The sequence below is a fragment of the Sarcophilus harrisii genome, chromosome 1 (genome assembly GCF_902635505.1).
Source record: "Sarcophilus harrisii chromosome 1, mSarHar1.11, whole genome shotgun sequence".
Classification (NCBI taxonomy): Eukaryota; Metazoa; Chordata; class Mammalia; order Dasyuromorphia; family Dasyuridae; genus Sarcophilus; species Sarcophilus harrisii.
In genome coordinates, this window is record NC_045426.1 from 56,346,372 (window position 1) to 56,370,174 (window position 23,803).

The 23,803-nt window shown below is 38.1% G+C and overlaps 1 protein-coding gene across 1 annotated transcript in view; it reads left to right on the plus strand.

Moving 5' to 3' along the window:
* Nucleotides 1-18,344: 18,344 nt before the first annotated feature.
* ALDH1L1 (aldehyde dehydrogenase 1 family member L1) overlaps nt 18,345-23,803 on the plus strand; it is a 69,456-nt gene continuing 63,997 nt past the window's right edge. Inside the window, exon 1 of the mRNA XM_023498227.2 lies at nt 18,345-18,558. The gene's annotated coding sequence lies outside the window, so the exon portion shown is untranslated. The remainder of the gene's footprint in view (nt 18,559-23,803) is intronic.

A 23,803-nucleotide genomic window follows, 5' to 3' on the forward strand; every position in this document is an offset into this window, starting at 1 on the left:
TGTCTTATTGGTCCTCAAAAAACGGCTATTAGCCCCCAGTCCCATATCCTAATCCCATCTATTCTTCCCCCTTCTTTTTCTGTGCCAGAATCTCTATGCTTCTTTTTCTTCCTTTTCCCTAAACTCATTCCCTCCAGTCAATTTTTTCTGACATCTCCACCAAGAGACTCCCAGTTAGCTCATCCCACTGCCTACCTCAGATTTATGAACTCACCAGGCTTAGAGTTAGGAGCAGTATTTTAAACATTACCCACCTCTACTTTAAAAAAGAGAAAATTAAGAACGAATTCATTATACTCCCAAAGTTCAAAGTCATACAAGCAGAATCAGATGAGCCAAGATTCAAATCCAGGTTCTCTAGCACCAGATTCAGTACTCTTCCCAACATAACAGGATCACCTTCAGAAGCTCTCAGAGCAGACACAATAAAGAGGTTGAACAACTGATCAGAAAGAGATTACTGGAAACCTTTTCAAATCATGGGCACTGATGGCAGTTCTATTGACCACATGTAGTTTTGGGCCTCTGTTCCAAGGGAAGAAGTTGTACTTAGCTTATAGATATAGGGACCCCTCAGAACTATTCCTGGATAAAGACCTGAGCACAGACCAGAAGAGCAATGACTATACCTCTCTTCACGCCCTAAGATCTAATTCTACAACAGCAGCAAACAAAAGTTTGAAGCTTGGCATTGTGCTTACCTACTCAGGTGAACAGATTCCAACTTTAACATAAAGTTAAAAGTCAAGAAATAGACTGGAGAAAATGAGCAAAGAACAATGGCAAATTGACTCCAGTGGCAAGGAAGACTGTGTTCCAAACTCAGAAAATGACAAAATGTTAAAACTGCTACAAACAAAGCCTCAAAAAAAATGCTAATTGGATCCAAGCCCAATAAGAATTTCTGATAAAACTAAACCAGTAATAATGAGAAAAGAAATGAGACTGGAGAAAGAAAATTATGAAAAAAGAATTAAACAGCTTGGTAAAAAAGGTACAAAAATTCACTAAAGAAAACAACTCCTTAAAAAACAGGATGAGTCAAATGAGCATGAAATGGAAAGGGGGGTAGAAATGAAAAGGGAGGAACAAAAATTCACTTAAAAAAAGAATTCCCTAAAGACATTGACCAAATGGAATTGGTCAAATAGAAAAGGAAGTACAAAAGCTCACTGAAGAAAATAAATTCTTTAAAAATTAGAATTAGGAAAATGGAAATAAATTATTTCTTAAGACCAAGAAACTTCAAAAAGAAGACTTCAAAAAACAAGAAACAAGGAAAGAAAGTCAAAATAATGGAAAAAATAGAAGAAAGTGTGGAATATTTCATCAGGAAAACAACTGACCTGGAAAAATAAATCAGAGATAATTTAAGAATTATTATACAAAAAAGAACTTAGAGTTCATAGTTCAAGACGTTATCAAGAAAAACTGTCTTAAATATTAAATCCAAAGGAGAAAATAGAAATTGAATGTACTGATCACCTTCTCAGAAGGATCCCAAAATGAAAACTCCTCAGATCATTACAGCCAAATTCCAGAGCTCCCAGTTCAAAAAGAAAGTACATCAAATATCTAGAAATAAACAATAGAAATATTGTAGGGCCTCAGTTGGGATCACACAAAACTGAGCACCTTACACATTAAAATGGAGGGACTGAAAGATTATATTCTGGAAGGCAAAGGAACTAGGATTACCAAGAATAAATTAACAAGCAAAGGTAAGTATAATTCTTCCAGGAAGAAAATGGGTATTTAATGAAATAGAGGACTTTCAAACATTCTTGATGAAAAGACCAGACCTGAATAGAAAATTTTACATTCAAACACAATACCCAAGAGAATTGTAAAAAAAAAAAATTAGCAAGAAAAAGTAATCATAAGAGTCTCTAGACAGTTGAACTATTTACATTCTTCTTCTTTATTAGGGCAGTTAAAAGGAGTTTATGAAGGGCATAGATGTAAGTCAATTATGTTGGAATAAACTCCAAAAAAAATGAAGTGATGAGAAAGAGGATGCACTGGGAGAAAGGAGAAGGGAGAGATAGAATGGGGAAATTTTTCTCACATGAAAGAGGTACAGGGGAATACTTTTACAGCAAAGTGAAATGAAGAAGGACAAGATAAAAAGAGGGGGGGAGAAGAAAACACAGAAGAAAATGGGATAGAAGGAAAAACACAGTAATCTTAACTGTGAATGTGAATGGGATGAGCTCACCTATAAAATGGAAGCAGACAGTAAAATGGATTAAAAACAAGAATCTAACAATATACTGTTTGCAAGAGACATTCTTGAAGCAGAAAGATAATAGAATTAAAATAATTGCTGGAGCAGAATTTATTAGGCTTCAGCTGAAGTACAAAAGATAGGAGGAGCAATCATGATCTCAGAAAAAGCAAAAGAAAAAATGAGAATTAAAAGGAATAAGCAGGGAAAGTACATTTTGCTAAAAGGTGTTATAGAAAATTAAGTAATATTAAAAATGTTTATAAGTTTCTCTGAAACTTGTTCCTGATAATTTGATTTACAAGTTTCTAATAAAGAACTCATTTTTAAATATATACTGAATATAGAAGTGAGTTAAATTTATAGTAAGAGTCATTCCCCAAATGATAAATGACCAAAGCACATGAACGTAGTTTTCAAGAAAAGAAATGAAAGCTGTCTATATTTACCTGAAAAAAAATTCTAAATCACTATTTATTAGAAAATGTAAAATTTGAAGTACCACCTCATACCTATGAGAAATGACAAACGTTGAAAGGAATGAGGGAAAAATAGGTATACTAGTGGGGTACAGTACTGATTCAACCATTCTGAAGAACAATTTAGAGCTAGGCCCAAAGGGGATAAAATTGTGCATACTCTTTGATTCAAAAAATCCTACTACTAGGTCTGTAGCTGAAAGAGATCAAAGAAAAAGAAAAAGTATCTACATGTATGAAAATATTCATAAAGTTCTTTTTTGTGGTGGCAAAGAATGGAAATTGATAGGATGCTAATCAGCTGGGGAATGACTAAACAAGTTGTGACATATGATTGTGATGGAGTACTATTGTGCTGTAAAAAATGATGAAGATATTAGTTTCAGAAAAATATGATAATACTAAAATAAACTGATGAAAAGTGGAGTGAGAAGAAATGGAAGATCATTATGTACAATAACAACAATATTGTAATGATGATCAACTGTGAAAAACTTGGCTATTTGGATAAATATAGTGATCCTAGACAATTACAAAGAACTCATGATGAAAAAATGCTATCTACTTCCAGAGAGAATTTTCTCATTGTATTTTTCTTGGTTTTTTTGAAAAATGACTAATATAGAAATATGTTTTGCATGACTTCACATGTGTAATTGATATCACATTGCTTGCCTTGTCAGTGGATTGGAGAGGAGGTGGGAGAGAAAGAGAGAATTTGAAACTCAAAATCTAAAAAGAAATTAATGCCTAAAAATAAATAAATAAGTAATAGATTTTAAAAGAAAAGTAAACAATGATATAAAAAAAATTCATCAACTTCCAGAATGAGAGTATTAGGTCAAATCAATGGAGATGTCCACTCCAAAATTCTATCTAGATTTGAGAAATGATCAGACTTTCTTTATATATCCTAGAGATGGATGAGATGAGCAAGTGTATCAGTAGAAGATTCCTGATAATTTCTTTTTGGAGGATTCTTGCTTTTATTATTTCTTTTTCATCTTGCTTCAAAAAAGAATAAATAAATAATATGTAATAATAATACATTAATATATAAATTATATATGATATATAAATAATATTAATATAATAATAATATTAACATAAATAATAAATAAAGATTTGTTAAATGAGGGGGATAGAGAGATAAAAGAGAGGAGGCTCCTGAATAGACCCTTAGGCATATCCACAGGTAGTGACTGGAAAAAGCTATGTAGTCTTCCTTGACCTTACCAGCAGAAATCATTCTCTCCATTTTTTAATTTTCTCAAATACTTTGTCCCATCATTTCCTAGTTTGTATTATACTTCCTTAAGTATGAAACATTGTGCCTATCCCCAGAAGTTCTTTAAGGCAAAGATTGTGTCATGTTTTTGTCTTTACATTCCCAGAGCCTAGTACTGTGCCGTGCACTGTGGGAAAACCCTTCAACTAATACAGTTTGTCACATCATCCATGCAAGCTAAGAGTCATTCCAAGAAGCTAAGCGATCTCGTGGTCACAAAGATAACTTGCATAAGACACAAAATTTCTAATTCTTCCTCAATTCATATCCTCTATTTACTACAAAATCCTACCTCTCTCCTTAAGACAATATTTGTTGAATCCATATAAATTCCAAATCCTTGATTCTGGTCTCAAAACTGCTTTCTACTCTTAAAAATTATTGAGGATACCCCCCCCCCAAAGAAATTTTATTTATATGGGTTATAGCTATTAATCTTTACCATATTAGAAATTGGAATGCCTTAATTTTTATTTTATGAAAATAGTTTTGATTCCCTGAAACAATCTTGAGGACCTCCAAGAGTACGCCAGACTACACTGAAAACCAAGGGATTAATAGATGACAGATTCATTCAACCAACAAATATTTGGTTGTTGCTGCTGTTCAGTCATTGCAGTTGTGTCCCACTGTTCATAACCCCATTAGGGGTTTTCTTTACAAAGACACTAGAGTGTTTGCCATTTCCTTCTCCAGTTCATTTTACAGATGAGAAAACTGAGGCAAACAGAATGAAGTGACTTGACCAGGAGCACAAGTAAGTGTATATTCCCTCTCTCTTCCACTGCACAAGTGAATTCTATGAGACTGGAAGGAAATAAAATTTGGGCATTAAAAGAATCAATAAAAGAAAGAAATAAGACTTGTTGCTATCAGTCAGTCGAAGACAACACGTATTTATTAAATGTTTATTGTGTTCCAGGTGCATAGATCAAACCCTATTATAAAAGAATGTTGATCAATATAGCATTTATCTATATGTATAGCCATAAAGATTTATCTAAATGCAGCTCAAAGAAAAGTGTGAGTAGATATCTCTCCCACTTCCTTCCGTGGAAGATTTCGATTCTTGCCTGTGAAAGAATGGGAAATTGGGACTATAAGGCTGACCCACTCTACTCTCTGAATATATACTAGACTTGAAATATATCTATTTGCTTCTTTAAATAGTGTTAGTCTAGGGGAAAGAGGTGGCTAGGTGGAGCAGCAGGCACAACTCATCTTTCTGACACTTCTGACACTTCCTAGCTGGGTCACTTTGAACAAGTCATTAGTTCCATTTGCTTCAGTTTCCCCATCTGTAAAATAAGCTAGAAAAAGAAATGGGAAACCATTTCTATATCTTTGCCAAGAAAAACCCAAATAGAGTCATGAAGAGTCAGACAAGACTGAAAAATGAGTGTCTATTGGACTTGAATTACATCTACTTCTTTAAGTAGTGTTAGTCTAGGGGAAAGGGATGGCTAGGTAGGACCAGCAGAGAGAGTACTGAACTAGATATTAGAAAAGAGTCAGACAGTACTGAAAAATGACTAGAATAATTAAATAGATTTTGATGAAGATACTTTGCAATAAAAATCCCAAATGCCTCCAAAGTACAGTTTAGAAAAATACCAAATTAACGAAAGCATACCATCTTCCACTTTTTTTAGTTTATAGATTATTAACAGAATGAAGGAATGTGGCCTTTAACTTTGAGATTACAATACTAACACTGACTGGCGTATTTGATTAATGTTTGCTTCCTTTCAGGGCCAACTTTATTTACTCTGGGTAATCATTGTGTATATTGACCTTTTGACTGTTTTTTTCACCCTATATTATTTTATATGACTTCCTCTGCTTCTTTGATTTCTCTATATGCATCATATTCTATGGCACAGTGACATTCCATTATAATCATATACCACAATCTGGTCATCCATTCTCTAAACATTGACCATGTTTTGTTTTCAGGCTTTTTTAAGCATCCAAAATGATGCTATGATATATATTTTTAGTACGTATGTTACATTTTTTAAAAGAATAGAATCATATATTTGTGCAAATATGTATAGAGAAATTGCACATGTTTGACATATACTGGATCATTTGCTGACTCAGGTTGGGTAAGGGAGGGATAAAAATTAGAACACAGAGTTTTATAGGGGTGAATGTCAAAAATTATCCATGTATATATTTTAAAAATAAAAAGCTATAAAAAACCTATAAGGGGGCAAAGCAAAGATGAACAACTTTGCAAACAATGTGTAGTATTTCATATATAAGTTTCTTGAAATGGAAATTTATAGTTTTATATTGAATCTCCTCCTATGTTCTGCTGTGTGCATGTCAATGTTATTTTTTCCTCTGTTGTTTTGTAATTAAATATAAAATTAATAAAAATTTACAAAAACAAAAATAGAATAGCATCATATCTGCTTTTTTCCTGCACAGCATGATGAATATAATAATAATATATCATAAATAATAAATAATATAATAATAAATTTAGAAGAACTGCACGTGTTTAACCTATATCAGATTGCTTGCTATCTTGGGAAGGGGGGAAGATGGAAAGAGGAAGACAAATTCGAGAGGAAACAAATTTGAAACACAAGAATTTGCAAAGGTGAATGTTGAAAACTATCTTTGCATGTATTTAGAAAAATAAAATACTATTTAAAAAAATAGAATCATATCTCCAATCACCAGTCCCTATGTTTGTAATCTGTTCCAGTAGAATATAAAATCATTGAGGGTAGGGATTATCTCTGCTTTTGTGCGTATATGCCCAGTACTTAAATAATTCAAATCATATGGTAAGAGATTAATAATAAATTGTTTCATTCAAGTACAAAAGAATAGAATCATACATGTAAAGCTTGAAAGTTACTCGAAAGCCATCTAGCCCAACCCAATTATTTTATTGATAAAAAAGCTGGGATCAGAGGCATCTAGATGGTGTAGTACTTAGATCACCATCCCTGAAGCCAGGAGGACCTGAGTTCAAATCTGACCTCAGACACTTAACCCTTCCTATCTGGGTGACCCTGGGCAAGTCACTTAATCCCAATTGCCTTAGGGGGAAAAAAAGCTGAGAACAAGGGACACCAAGTGATTTGCTCAAGAGTTAATAAGTATTCAGAAGAAAAATTTGAACTTGGGTCCTTTGATCTCGACACATGTATTCTTTACACCATACCCTACTGTACATGAGATGTTAGCACTATGTAGTGAGCAAGGCAGTGAAAGAGATGAGAATAAAGAGAATGAGAAAAGGAGTGTGTGTGTGTGTGTGTGTGTGTGTGTGTGTGTGTGTGAGAGAGAGAGAGAGAGAGAGAGAGAGAGAGAGAGAGAAACAGTGAGAGAGACAGAGAGAAACAGAGAGAGACAGAGAGAGACAGAGAGAAACAGAGAGAAAAACAGAGAGAGAGAGAGAGAGAGAGAGAGAGAGAGAGAGAGAGAGGGGGGGGGGGAGGAAGAAGAAAAAGAAGGAAGAGAAAAAAGAGGAGCAAAACTGGAGAACAAGGATGTTGATTCCATGCTTCAAGGAGCCCATGTGAAGACAAGGCTGAAACATGAAGTCAACCATTCAAGAGATGTTCAAAGTCATCAAGGGCTAAGAGATAGAAAATAATAAATAGAGGCTTGATCGAAGACCTGCTTGATGAATCTACAAGAGGCAGCCTCCATTGACTGCATATTCTTATGAAGAGTGTGGACAATGGTTTGTTAAATTTTCACTGTGAATATTTGTGCCTCAAAAGTCAATAAACACTTCAAGAGGCTTGATCTATTGTTTTGTTGATTGTGTAGATTGAAGAAAGTGATAGAGAAAATGTTGAGAAGGCAAATTAAACTAAAGTGTTTGTTTAACATTTGCCACTACATTCCTTGTGTGAACCATGCAAATCAATTGTCATTTTATAGGACTAATACAAAAGAGTGACTGTGCCCCACAATAGCCCTAGAGAGACAATTCATTGTCCTTCATAAAGTATTAAGAGTTCTTCTCCAATAAACTGGGAAAACATTTTTACATCCAAATGATCTGATAAAGGCCCCAGTTCTAAAATATATAGAGAATTGACTCAAATTTATAATAGTTCAAGCCATTCTCCAATTGATAAATGGTCAAAGGAAATGAACAGACAATTCTCAGATGAAGAAATTGAAATTATCTGTAGCCACATGAAAGAGTGCTGCAAATCATTATTAATCAGAGAAATGCCAATTAAGGCAACTCTGAGATACCACTACACACCTCTCAGATTGGCTAAGATGACAGGAAAAGATAATGATGAATGTTGGAGGGGATGTGGGAAAACTGGGACACTGATACATTGTTGGTAGAGTTGTGAACTAATACAACTATTCTGGAAAGCAATTTGAAACTATGCTCAAAAAGTTATCAAACTGTACATACCCTTTGATCCAGCAGTATTACTGCTGGGCTTATATCCCAAAGAGATCTTAAAGAAGGGAAAGGGACCTGTATGTGCACGGATGTTTGTGGCAGCCCTGTTTGTAGTGTAGGAAACTGAGTGGATGCCCATCAACTAGAGAATGGCTGAATAAGTCATAGTATGTGAATGTAATGGAATATTATTGTTCTATAAGAAATGACCAGCAGGATGATTTCAGAAAGGCCTGGAGAGACTTATATGAACTGATGCTGAGTGAAATGAGCAGGGCCAGGAGATCATTGTACACAGCAACAACAAGAGTATATGATGATCAAATCTGATGGACATGGCTCTTTTCAGCAATGAGATGATTCAAACCAGTGCCACTTGTGCAGTGATGAAGAGAGCCATTTATATCCAGAGAGAGAACCATGGGAACAGTGTGTGGACCACAATTTAGCATTCTCACTCTCTCTGTTATTTGCTTACATTTTGTTTTCTTTCCCAGGTTTTCTTCCTTCTTGATCTGATTTTTCTCGTGCAACAAGATAACTGTATAAATATGTATATGTATATTGGATCTAACATGTATTGGACTACCTGTCAACTAGGGAAAGGGGTAAGGGAAAAGAGGGGATAATTTGGAACAAAAAGTTATACAGGGGTCAATGTTGGAAAAATTACCCATGCATATGCTTTGTAAATAAAAAGCTTTAGAGAGAGAGAGAGAGAGAGAGAGAGAGAGTGAGTTCTTCCCATTCCCTAGATAGGGAAATTCTATTATTAGTCAGCATAGAACAGCAATTAACATTTTCTGTTTTTATTTGTCATAATCTTTTCCACTTCAAATATTATTGATTTTATTTACAAACTCCTTTCTTCCCCCCCTCCCCACATCCCACTGTTGTTTGCCATTTTCCCCAATTTTATTGAACTTTTAAAAATCAGTTCTTAGGGGCAGCTAGATGGTGCAGTGGATAGAGCATCATCCCGGAAGTCAGGAAGATCTAAGTTCAAATCTGATCTCAAACATTTAACACTTCCTAACTCTGTGATCTTGGATAAATCATGTAAGCCTTAGGGGGGGAAATCAGCTCTTAGTTCCACTTATTAGCTTTGAATTGTTTTGTGTTTTTTCCCTCTGTTTTTTATTTTATTTTTTAAAATTATATTATCAGAATGGACACAATGGGAAATTAGTAGATAGAAATGGAGGAAGAAATAAAAGGAATTGATGGTGAATTCCATGCCTTTCTTTGCATCCCTGACTCATTCACAGACATATCTCCAGTCATCCAGATCTATATCTGACCACTGGACCCAGATGGCTCTGGAGGGGAAAGTGAGTCAGGTGACTTTGCACAGCCCTTCTTTACTTAAATCCAACTCACTTGTATATCATCACCTCCCTAATGTCACCGTCTTTTGTCGAGAACAAAGAATAAACAGCAGTAACATAAGGAAATGTTAACATTTCCCAAAGGAGAAATCACCATCAAGAAGAAACTTGGTCCAGTGGAAGGAGTAGAGAATTGGGAGCCAGAAAATCTGAAATCAAATAGTGTCACAGCTTGTTGTTCTTGGGCAAATCACCCCACCTCATCTGTGTTTTGCACTAAAACATAGGGCCTCCCTCTAGGATCAGGGACTCCCTGATCTCCACCCACACTCATACATACACTTAGAAAGTAAATGCCATAGGACTTGGTTTGCAGATACCATTAAGGCTGAGGATAATCACTGAATGTCATCTGTAGGACACGAAACTTGAGCTCATTGTGATTTTAATTAATGCCTTTGAAGCAGATCTCAGGGTAATCCCAGGCCCCCAAAGTTAAAACAAAGACATTGGCTCTGGTTAAACCTTGGTATGGGTTATCCTCCCCAGCCCTGAGCTTTGATTTCACAAAGGGCACAGACCCTAGGAAGTCGATCTTTGCTCAGCCGCTGAGGTTATTGATTTTTAACTTAGGAAGCTGAGTCATTATTACAAAATAAGCCAAGCAGCTTTCCTCCCTGAGCTGGGATGCCCTCTGTTGGGAATACCAGCCGCTCCAGCAGACTCCATCACCTTCAGACCAGGTGTGGGAATGGATACAAAGCTCTGCTCCATCCTTCAATCTCTGCATCTCTGTCTCCATCCCATCTGTCCCAGAGACCTAGGATCATAACAAACACTAGAACTCCAAAGGACCCCTGGACATCCTGTAGTCCAACATTCTCATTTTACAGATGGGGCACTAAAAAGGGAAGGGGCTCACTCAAAGTCACACAAGTAGCAGATTCAAAGCCAGGTTCTCTGATTCCAAAATCAAGTGCTAAGCTAGCCATGACATTAGGATGTACCTGAAAATCCAGAAGGTCCTTCCCCTTCCCCTTGGGGCAACTCCAGGATGAGAGTTACTGTAGATTTGCCACATAGTAGGTGTTTAATAAATGTATATTCCCTTCCCTTCTTTACTCTACATCGGTAAATGTGACCAATGTCCCAAGCGAGGATCATCTTCAAGAAGCTGGTGCAGTGGAAAGACTCCTGACATGGAGAATAGTAGGATTTAGAGCTGGAAAAGATTTGTTCATTCATTCAAAAATTATCATGCAACCACTATATGGCAGGCATTGTATCAGCCAATAGGAATACAAGAACAAAATCAAAGCCACGCTAGTCCTCAAGGAATTTATATTCTATTGCATTGCAGAGATTATCTAATCCAATCTCCTTAAAATACAGGTAAGGAAAATGAGGTCTAAAGAAAGGAAGTGGTTTTAATCAAAGGGGTCATAAAGCACTCGAAGCCAGATCTTCTGGATCTAAATCCTAACGATGCTACACTTCACAGTATTCTCCAGCTCCTTGAAAATCTGAAATTAGAAGGAAAGGAAGGAAATGTGGATGACACTTTTCTACTGCTCTATCTGGAAGGAGAAATGCCTTTTCCATGTCAAAAAATGAAATTTCAAAATATAAAATACCCTGAGAAGTGTGTGGCTTGGGGGGGGGGAATAATTTCAGGAGGAAGAAGAAGAAAAAGAAGGAAGAGAAAAAAAAAGAGAAGAGGAGAACAATAAAAACAAAAACAGGAGGAGAAGAAGGAAAAAGTGGAGAAAAGGAGAGGAGAGAGTCATAGAGCACATCAAGTCTAACTCCCTCATTTTGCAAAAAAGAGGAAACAGTCCTACAGAGGGGAAGTAGTTTCTCCAAAGTCAGAACCATAGCTAATTAGTATCAGAACTTGAATCCAGATCTCCTGACTCCCAGACCAGATCTGTTCCCAGCGAACTTATACAATAGAAACATTGAGAAGAAGTTTCATAGATAAACTTGGCTCATTATGCCCAATTCTAGAGGTGCTTCCAATAGCAAGCTTTCCCCGCCCACCTCCCTTGGACGCCGCAGATTGCTTCATTACCTCTCCTGGGCACCAAATGTACGTTCAGTCATCCCTGTTGGTTTATGTCATCAGGCACTGCAAGCAATCAATGCTGAATTTGTGTTTGTTACGTGATATTTCTTGTTTAGGGACAGACCTAGAAGAGACCTGGAGGATCATAGAGTCCAGCAATTATTTCAGTCCAAAGCAGTTTGAGATGCAGAAAAGGTTTTGACACTTCCACCCATCCTGGGGCAAGCCTTCCTCGCCCATACCTGGATTATTACAATAGCTCAGTACTTACACTCCCTACTCAAGTTCTTCATGCACCAATCCATTCTCCACTCAGCTGTCAAACTGATCTTCCTAAAGCTCATAGCTGATCATGTCACCTCCACCCCATTCAATCAGCCCCAAATGCTTCAAGATGAAATATGAAATCCTTTGTCTTTCAAAGTCCTTCCCACCCTTCCCCCTTCTTACCTCTCCTATCTTGTTATACCTTAACTCCCATCCATATACTGTGGAATTCTGTCACAAAAGCTTCCTCATCGTTCCTAAAATGTGGAACCTCACCTCCTGCCTATGGGCTTTTGTACTGGTTGTGCCCTGATCCCAGAATGCAAACTGTGTTTGCCTTTCTTTACATCATCAGAGCTTACATTGCATAGTGTTTGGTATACAGTCAGCACTTAATAGATGCTTTCTGCCCAACTGACTAGAAAGAGCCTTGACTTTGGAGTGAAAAGTTATAGGTTCAAATCCTACCTTTGTCACATGCTACCTGTGTGATTGTGGAGGTCACTTAGCCTATTTCTGTTCCAGTTTTCAAATCTATAAAATGGGCAGTGGATCGAAAACTGGGCTTGGATCCAAGAAGATCTGTCTTCATGAGTTCAAATCTGGCCTCTGACACTTACTAGCTATGTGACCCTGCACAAGTCACTTAACCTCTCTGCCTCAGTTTCCTCATCTGTAAAATGAACTGAAGAAGGAAATGGCAAACTGCTCTAGCACCTTGCCAAAAACTCCAAAGGGGATCACAAAGATTTGGGCACAACTAAAAAATAAATAATCTGTAACCTTTGGGGGGAGGGGGAGAGTGGTAACCAGATGACTTTTTAAGGACTCTTTCAGCACTAATTCTAGGATCCTATAAGTATTTTATCTACAGTCTCAGAGCTTAAGAGCAAAGCTAGCATTCTAACTCAGGAGCAAAATTGAAGTTATTTTCACTATCCTGAACTGCCTCTCTTTGGGTTTAAACAGTTCCATTTAAGAACAAATTCCAAGGGAGCACTGGAGTATCCCACTCATGTTCAATTAACTTAGCCATTCTCAAAGTGTGGTCTGGGACTAAAACACTCTCAGGGGGTCTTTTCAAAATAATACTAAGACTTGCAAATTTTCAAATTCAGTAAATGTCAATAAATATGACCTGTGTAAACTTTTTTGGCAGGGTTCTTGATCATTTTTTAAAGTGCAAAGGGTTTGAAACTATTGGCTCAACAAGTAAGACTAAATCATAGACATGGGTAAAGGAGCTTTCCTCCCTTGGAATTTCCCTATACCAATAAATCATAGATTCAGTCGCTAACTCTCTTCCCTTTATGCATAATGTTTGAGGCGGAGAACCAGTTTGAGCAGTGCTCCCAGCTGTGAACTATAACTCAGTATTAGTTCCCTTCCCTTCCAAGGGGAACAAGAATTCTAAACAGAGCCGTTCTCAACAAGAACTGACTTATGGGCTGGGGAGATGATATACAGTGACCTCCTTGGGATCTTTCCTGAAAGCAAACTGAGATAGTGTTGGGGCGAGGGGAGGGGGAGACTGGACAGGAGATCTGGTGGCCCAAAGTCTCCACACTCCACTCCCTACACCCATCCCAAGTGACTCTGAATTCAAAGCCGGATAAATGACTTATCCACTGCCTTCTGGCCCATGATGTTGCCACCAACTGGCTCCTCTCTTTCACCAGCTGATATTACTTTTGCTGCCTAAAACAAGCATCAATATTAAGAACTTATTGTTTATAAAACATGGTGTTAGGCTTTGGGGAAAATACAAGGTTTAGCCAAGGCACAGAGGATCACAAGGCACTCACCATTTGTAATTGTTGAGTCATCAAGAGTGTCTGACTCTTTGTGACCCCCTTTGGGGTTTTCTTGGCTAAGATACTAGAGACATTTTCCATTTCCTTCACCGGTGTATTTTACAAAGGAGGAAACTGAAGCAAACAGGGTTAAGTGACTTGCCCAGGATCACACAGCTCGTGTCCGAGTCCAGATTTGGAGATGCGACGTCCTCACTCCGAGCCTAGCATTCTATCCACCGCATCACCTAGCTGCCGTATGGTGTACAAACACGGCGCAAAGCATCGGGAAATACACGAGGTTTAGCCAAGGAACACAAGGTTCCAAGACGTTTTAACAAGGCGATAAGACACAAACATGATTATGTGTCATATACAGCATTACAAGACAAGCTCAGCAGAGGGACGGAAAACCAAATACTCCACACGCAGAACCCAGAGCAAAGCTCCAAAGTGCTAAGTGAGGACTGAGGGAGAGAGTCATTCATGTCCCACCAGGGAAGATCTAAGTAAGTTTCATGGAAGAGGCATTCAGCCAGGCTGGGCAGGATTTACAGCATTGAAGAGGAAGACTTTGGGAGCTATTTGTGGACAGCAGATTATCCAGCTTGGCTGGAATATAGAACTTGTACGAGGCCAGTCTGAGCTAAGCATTAAAAAGTTGGGTGGCACTAGATTGGGAATGCAGGGGGGTCTTAAGTCGTTTTTTTATTATAACTTTTTATTGAAAGGGGGTCTTAATTTGTGTGGCACATGAGATTATTATAATAGTCCAGATGAGTCATTGGAAGTGTCTATAAACAGGTTTGTCTTAACCTCTGTTATCTTATTTAATCCTTACAACAAGCCTGGAAAATAGATATTATTATTATCCTCATTTTTATGGAAGAAGAAACTGAGGCAGACAGGTTAAACCACTTCCCAACGATCTGAAACTGGATTTGAACTCAGATTTCTAGGGCCAGTTCTCTATCCACTGTGTCAACTAGATTCCTTAAGAGAAAGCTGGCTAGAGTTTGAATATATTTCCTTAATGAAAGAGCAGTCAGTATGGCAGAGAAAATTAGATCTAAAGCATAAGTCCTGGTTTCAAATTCAGGCTCTGCTATTTACTGGCTAAGTCACCTCCCCTTCCTGGGATTCAGATGTCTCAGAGACGAAGTGATGTGATGGTTCTGACTCTAGGGTCAGACAAAGCAGGATTCAGATCTCCCGTCAAATGCTCACTACTTGCGTGACCTCCGGTTTTCAAATCTATAAAATGAGAGAGGGAGGGATAAAATGGCCTCTGATGTCCCTTCTACCTAGGTTTCTCTGTTCTATAAAATAAAAATGTTGGATTCCAGTTTTCTTATACCTTTCTAGCTCTCAATCTCATGTTGCTATGATCCTGTAAGATTTAGTGGGTGTTGAAGCTCAGGAATAGAGACTCTCTGAAAAATAAATATAAATATAAAGACTAAAAAGCCCTGAAAAGGGTAAACTGTGGACAGCTGTCTAAAAAAATACAGGGGTAAACTGTGGACAGAAAGTAGACAGCTGTCAAGTGGAATACAGGGGAGAAACACATCCCAGATTTGTCTACTCAAAGGGATGTCAAACATTCATCTCCTCTTGGATGGGGGAGATACCATTTGGGGACATCTGTTGGGTTTCATAAATGTCAGATGGAGATCTGGCAGGGAGAGAAGCAAACGATTGCCTTTCATTTAGTCTTTCCATCCTCCTCAGGAAATCTGACCTTGAACAAGAAGTACAAATAGCTTCCCCAGAGCCATTTGTTTGCTGGTAAGCCAGTGGGGGGTAGGGGGACTGCAATTTTTAGTTAGGGAAGAGGGTTGTGGAAGGACCAGGAGACTCCAATGTCTTACAATCATGACTCACCCTGCTCTGGAGTTTCAACCCTGTATCAAGGCTGTTAATTTTTTTCTCCAGAGTCAGAATAATCTGAGGTCATAGGAATATGAATATAAGAAAAATCATTAATGAGTTCCAGTCTTGACTCCATTATTGAATATCTATACAATCTTAGGCAAGTAATTGTCCTATTATTGGAGGCTTCAATTGCTCTAGCAGGCTCCAATATCCCTGTCTTTAAAAATAAGAGGGCAGACCAAATAATAAGTGGCAGTAGAGTTTGCAAAGTAGCTTTGTTCTCATTTTCTGACTGGAGAGCTTCAACAATCCTGCAGAGTAAGTACTACTGATATCATCATTTCTTTCTTACAGATGAGGAGGCTGAGATTGAAGTGATTTATTCATAGTCACACTGCTAGAGAGTAGTTTCTAGTTCTCAGTCATATGGTACTATGAAACTAGTTCTCAATCATGTGGTACTATGAAAAGGGTCATACTATATTCTTCAGGAAAATTATTAGTCTCTTTTGAACTCAATACAAAGCCCTGAGCATGTAAGATACTGGAGGGAAGACATGAATAATGTAGGGTCCCTATCCTCTAGAGTTTGGAACATAGCAATGAGTTTAAGAAAACAAATGACTTTAACATCTGTTATTATTGGATAAATGCAAAAAAAAAAAAAAGGCCACCTGATATAACAGAAAAACATAAGATGTATTATTTGGGACAAATCACTAAATTTTCCCTGTGCCTCAGTTTCCCACTTTGTAAAATAGAGATAATATCACCTTACTTGGTTGTAAGTATTAAATGACTTGAAAGATGTAAAGTATTTGCTATGTTAAAATCTGTCAGTTTGCAAGAATTCAGACCAGATAATTCCAAGATCTGAGCTCTTAACCTTGCCCCTTCCTCATCCATTCTTCCTTTCAGATCTGTATCATCATCTCACATTTGCTGAGATTTAAAAGCTTTTTTTACTTTCTTTGTTACCTGATTCTCACAACCCTGTAAAATAGTTTGGAGAAGTCTTTATCCTATCTGATAAATAAGGAAATCATAGCTCTCAGAGGATGAAATAGTTTATCCAATGGCACACATTGAGTTAAAGGAAGACCAAGGACTCAAGATAATGATCAATCTTAACTCCAGAGGACAGGTAGTGGAAACATAACCACTCCTTTTGGAAGAGAAGGGGGGAAAGGGAGTGGAGGGAATAAGCGTTTATAGTGTGTCTACTATGTCCCAGAACTACAAAATGCAATACAGACCATACTGTCAGACATAGATAAAATATTCATGTGTTTTGCTGTAACATACTTTCTCCCTGAGCAGATGAATTAGAAAATGATGGTGCAAAAAAATAACACTTAAAAAAATGCTAAGATTTGGGAGTCACCAGGAACAATACTGAAATTTTACCTGGGGGACAGTGCAACACGTATTATTATTCCCATTTTACCGATGAGGCAAATGAGGCTCAGAGAAGTTAAATGACTTCATCCATAGTCATGCACTCGGAAAGTGTTGGTAGCCAGATCAGAAAGTAGGTCTCTCCAGACTCCGATTTCAGAACTCTTTACCACTTGAACCCAAGTCTCCTGACTAGTACAGCAGCTAGAGAGAAGATTTGGAGTTAGAGGAAAATGCATTTCTCTACTATTTATTAACTGCGTGACATTCCACACATCACTCAACCTCGCTGGACTTTAATGTTGTCATCTATAAAACAGGGATAATAGTTTAATAAATCAATCAATAAACATTTATTAAACACCTATTGTGGGTCAGGCACTGTGCTAAACCTATCTCACTGGGTTGTTAGGAGGAACAAGACTTCCAAATGTTAAACAGTTTGTCCCAAAAGTCTAAGTGGGACTTTTGTTTTTAAAAAAGTTCTTACTTTTAAGTTTTAGGGGGTTTTTTCTTTCTTTTTTTAAATTAAAACCTTTTATTTTCAAACCATATGTATGGATAATTTTTCAACATTAACCCCTGCAAACCTTGTGTTACAAATTTCTCCCTCTTCCCTCCACCTCCTCGTCTAGATGACAAGTAATGCAATATATGTCAATAATCTTTCGTTTTTAAGCAATTCTCTTTAAAAGGGCACTAAGACTTTTGGGACACCCTGTATAGGTGCGATGGTATCATGGGATTTAGCTCTGTCCCCTAAAGTGGAGAGCAGAGAGAATAGGTAGCAGGAAAGAACACGGAAAATTGCTGGCAGCCTCTTAAGAATTATTCAGAGATTTGAACTAGAACTAGAACTAGAACTAGAAGATCATTTAGTTCAAGATTTCCATTTTACAAGGGAGTCCCAGAGCGGGACCTAATCTGTCCAATATCTTTGGGGGAGAGAATCCAGGGCTCGCTGCTGAGTGAGTGTCTGGACCAAAACTCAAATCCTAGAATTCTGACTCCAAGATCAGGACTCTCTCCCCCATCCCGCCCTCCGCCCCCCCATATCTTCGTTTCCCCTGCTCCTGGATCCCTAAGCCTATTCTCTTGAGGGAAAGGGGGAAAAGAAGACAAAAAGAAAAGGCAAGAAAGCTTTCCTGGGTTTTCCTCCGGAGTTTTACGCCGTCTTTCTTATAAGGTTAAGCTTTAACCACCTATAAAAGGAGCCTGGAACTCGGGCTAGCACAGCAGCGTTTATAAATAGACTCCACCCTCCAGCCACCCACCTCCCCTGTGCCAGCCCATCGACTGCGCCCAGGCTGCGGGGACAAGGCACTTCGGAGCTGTCTGCAGGGAGGCCCCCGGCTGGGACAGTGCTGGTGCTCTCCGCCTGCCTCCGACTCCCTCCGCCCGGCGGCTGCCCGCGGGAGACGTCCCCTATCGTCCTCCAGGTGAGTCCCGAGGCGCCCGTGCCCCAGATCCAGGATCCCCTCTCCCCTCCGGGGGAGCTCTCAGCCGCCTGGGAGCAGCGTCTGGCCGGAAAGCGGAGGAGGAGGTGGGTGGGAAGGAGCGCTCTTTTCTCCAGGTTCCCAAACCCCCAACTCTCTCCCCCCCCCCCCCCTTTTTTTTTTTCCGGGGTCAGTCTAAAGAAACAAGTGCTTGACTTTCTCGTAATGGAAATAGAAAGAACCAAAGTTCAAGGCCCTCCCTGAAGCTGTTTGGTTTGGAAATAACTACTAAATTCTGTTTCTATCTGTCTGCTAATGTTGAGGTTCAATTTAGTTGCCTCCTCCTTCCTGAAGCTCTCCCTCATCCCATTCACTTTGACACCCACCTCCAACAGCCTTCTCCTACGTTCCCAGAGCATTTTCTCAACTTCGCTCCCATGCCCCTGCGCACGGATTTGCATTAAGTCTGTGAAGGTGCGAGCGGCACCCATAACCCGCTCGAAGGCAAAGCCTGACAAAACCTTTTTCTTATTTTCAATCATATATCCCTGAGAGGATGAGTATGTGGGGGTTCACTTAATCATACAGGCATTTTTATTTTATTTGGTCTGGACCTGAGAAACCATTCGGAGAGAGAGATGTTTTTTAAACTGGTCCAAAGACCTTTAGGATCCCAGAAACCCTTTCAGGAGATCTGTGAGGTCAAAACTATTTTCATAATAATGCAAAAATGATTTAATTTCTAATGTCAATAGATACAACACATATACAGAAAACCTCTTTGGGCTCCTCAATAATTTTCAAGCACACAAAGGAATCCTGATGTCAAAAAAAAAAAAAAAAAAAGAATAAAAAATTTGACATCCTGGTAGGTAAGCACATTGGATAGAATGCCAGCACTGGATTCAGAAGGGTCCGAGTTAAAATTCTGCCTAGGTATGACACTAGGCAACTCACTTAACTCTGTCTCCCTCCGTTTCTTAATCTGTAAAATGAGCTGGAGAAGAAAATGGGAAATCACTCCAGTATCTTTGCTAAGAAAATCCCAAATGGGATCATGAAGAGTCAGACATGACTGAACAACCCAAGAGGATTCCCGATGAGCAAAGTCCTGCCAATTCTAATCTGCAACCTCAAGTTTTAGTTGCCTGGGGTGTGGAAAGGATAAGTGAGTGGCCCCAAAATCATACAATCAATACGGGTCAGAGGAAGGACCTGATTGGCTTTATCCATACACTTGTCCACCTACCAATATTGAGGATTGAGATTTATACAAAGTTCTTTCCTCACAGCAACTCTATCAGACAAGCAGACTAAATGTTTTAATCCCCATTTTATAGACGAGGAAATGGATTGAGAGAGAGGAAGTGATTTGCCTCACTCCGCAGATAAGATTTGAATTTACTTTCATGGTCTTTCCAACATGCCCACTGTCCCTAAACTGGAAGAGATCTGAGAAATCATCCAAGGTCCACATTTTAAGCCCAGAAGGCTTAAGTGTTGTGACCAAAACCATAAGGGGTAATAAGTATCCGAGCCAGAATTTAGTTTAGGGGGCAGATACAACACGGGAGTAAAAGCCACGTCTTGAACCCAAGACTCTAAGACGCACGTCCTCCTATATTCTTCTACCTTCCTATTCAGACATCTTTGCTCTCTTCTAGTCCAAATCTTTGCTTTGAAAGGTAAGCAATGTGGAGCTCAGAGACACTTGCCAAAAGTCACTCAGGAAGCCATTGTCATATCAGTAGCCAAGTCTCCAGCTTCTCAGGTTGGTGCTGTTTTCATGGATTCACAAAGTTTCTGGAAGCCTCATTCCGATAAGTTGCTCAGAATAAAAGTCATCTTTCAACTGTTGCTTTGGAGGAAAATAAAACCAAGGTCTGTGTTTTCCTAACTCTGCTCAGTTCTCCCTGGAAGACAGCCACGTCCGGAGCATTGTTTGGGGAAATCCTTTTAATCCTGATTGGCCAGCTGTCTGAGAGATCTTGGACTAGGGTCTTTTCTGATTGGAAGAAAGGAATAGTACCACTGGAGGGGAAGGTCTACAGTAGGGCTCCTTAACTTTTTTGTGTCACTGACTCCTTTGGCAGTCAGAGGAAACCTATAATTTCGCAAAATAATTTACTTAAATTCTTTCTCAGAATAATTTATTTAAAGCATAAATACAAAGTGCTCCAAAAGTCTTAGTCCACCCTACCTGCAGGATTACAAAGGATACCTTGGCATGTAATGGGGGGGAGGGGGAAGTAAAATATATTAATTTTTAAAAATAAAAAACAAAGGAAACCTATATTAAAATTATAAAACTATACATTATGAAACTATAAAAATCATATTGAATTAGTCATCAAAATGTTTTCTTAAAAAAATCTACAATGACAGGACCCTCATTCTGTTAAGCAACTAACTTGAATTAAATTTTATCAAGCCTGAAAAAAAAAAAAATCTACAAGTTCATAGATCCTAAGGTAAGAACTCTTGAATGAGTTTCTAGTTTCCCTGGACAGAAGCGAGGAAGACCCAGAAGGGAAGAAGTAGTGAAAAAACTTAGGTTCCAAGGCCTTACCTGGAATCAAATCTCAGTCTTAGGTAATAATATCATTGTATCTTACATGATTTCATTTGATCTTCAAAACTTCCTGATAAAGGATATTATACAGTTATTATTCCTGTTTTTACAGGAGAAGCTGAGGCTCAAGAGATAAGAGCTGCCCAAAGTCACAAATCATCCAGACTTATGTCACTCTAAATTCAATATTATTTATTTTTCAGCATCAGAGCTGCCTGTTTAGTTCGCAAGTTATTTAACCTTAAGCTAGATGGAGCCACAGGGTAGAGTGCTGAGCCTAGAGTCAGAAAAACTCACTTTCCCGAGTTCAAATTCCACTTTAGACATTTACTAGTTGTGGGACCCTGGGCAAGTCATTTAATCTTGTTTGCTTCAGTTTCCTCATCTGTAAAAAGAGCTGGAGAAGGAAATGGCAGACCCCTTCAGGATCTTTGCCAAGAAAACTCCAAAAAGGATCAATGGAGAGTTAGGCTCTACTGAAGCAACTCAACCACAAAAATCTTGAAGAGCACCTTCTAGTTCAAAAATCCCAATACCCATTTTATGATGAAGAAACAGAGACTCACAAAGGTTATAAAAGATGATAGATTCTTAGAATAAGAGGCCTAGGTATCATTTAATCCAATGGTATCAAACTCAAAGAGAAATGGAGACTACTAAATCATATGTAACAATCCCTACAGACCACTTTTTTGACCAACTCCCATTGTCAATGTTCTATTGTATTTTTATTTATTATATTAAAAATTTACCACTTAGATTTTAATATTCTGACTCGGGCCACACTACAGCACTCTACAGAATCTTATCAAGTGCAGGAATTTTTGGTCTTTCTTTGTGTTGTGGTCCCCCTTGGTACTCTGGGGAAGCATTGAACTCTGTCTCAAAATAATATTTTTGAATGCCCAAAATAAAATTCATAGAGTGATAAAAGAAAAAAATCAAAGTGAAGGTGTAATTTTTCCCATCCAAGTTGAATTTTACAGACTTCCCCCTTGAAATCCATCCATGTTGGAGAAGCCTTGATCTAGTCCAGCTAGATGTTTTCGAGGATATGAGCTCTACAGAATGAAAACATTTGACCAAGGTCACATATCAACCAGATATGTCAGAGACTCCCGACTCCTCTCAGGATACCTGAACCAGGACAGGGAAATAGATTCCTTGTCTAGGCTGGCACAGAAACTAGTTTGAGGGAGGAAGAATGATATGAGGTCCTTACAAGGGCCTCTCTGGAAAGAGGAAAGAGACACAGACCTTTGCTCTGGCACACCCTTTGAGCACTCTGAGGCCAGAGTTGCTCAGGTTAGGATGGTGTGTCACTTGAGAAATCAGTCTGTGTCAAATAAAAGGAGCTTCAAGAGAAAAAATGAAGTCAAATATTAAACTCCCTTTCAATGGTGTAAATGCCCCTAAGAATGGGGACAGGTTAACATTCATAAATAAAGATGCATAATTTGCCAAGTGTTTTCCTCACGACAATCCTATGGGGTGAGTAGAGTCCATCTAACAAGTGGGGAAACTGAGACCCTTAAGGTAAAGTGTCTTACTCAAGGTCATGAAGCTACTGACAAGACCAGTATTCAAGCCCACTAGATCACACTGCCATGATCCAGATACCAACAGTCAACAGAAATCAAGTACCAAGGTGACCCACAAATCCAACCTTCTTCTGCTTCATCATCCTGATATTAAGTTTTTCCATTTTTTTGTCATCTTTGCCAATTTGATAAGAATAAGCTGATAGTTCAGAGTTTTTAGATTTTGTATTTTCTCATTCATTAGTTACTTAAATATTTTTCAAATAATTGTCAATAGCTTATTTGCTTTCTTCTTTTGAGAAATATTTGTTATTATCCTTTAATTCCTGTTTGTTAGTAAAATGACTTGTAATCCTAAAGTTTGGGATGTGATTTTTATCAGGGATGCTTAATGCACAGATTTCTTCATCTGTGTCTTTTTATTTTAGCTGCATTGATTTTGTTTATGCATGAATTAAATTTTACATAATTAAAATATTTATTATAGCTTTTATAATTTCTTCTACTCTACATATGTTTACAAAGCCTTCTCTTATTCAGAGCTGTGAAAATTATAACCTTCCATTTGCCTTTTTTTATATACTGTGATTTTTAATGTTTAGATAATTCCAGATATCATTTGGAATTTATTTTGGAATATGGTGTGAATGCTAGTATGAATCTATTTTATATTTGATAATATCTATATGTAAATATAGATATATTTAAAAGTCAAGAGCTTGGGGCAGCTAGGTGTGACAGTGAATAAAGCACCAGCCCTTAAGTCAAGAGGACCTGAGTTCTAATCTGGTCTCAGATATTTAACTGTGTGACCTTGGGTGAGTCACTTAACCCTAATTGCCTCAGGGGGAAAAAAACTGCTTTAAAGTAACAAATGTTTATTATACAAGTAATCACACAAAAATCCTAAAGTACCATTACAGTTACACGCTGCATTTAAATTACATAAATTAGAAGCATCATACATGAGTGAAAGGTGAATGAATATCTGTACCGGTAAATTTGAGGGTTTTAGCCTCAAGTAAAATGAAAATTACTAAAAATTCAATGAGGAATTAAGTGATACCTGTCTTAGCAATCAAGAGATCGGAATTTTTATTCCAGTTCTGTGCTTAATCAATGTGTGACTTTGTGC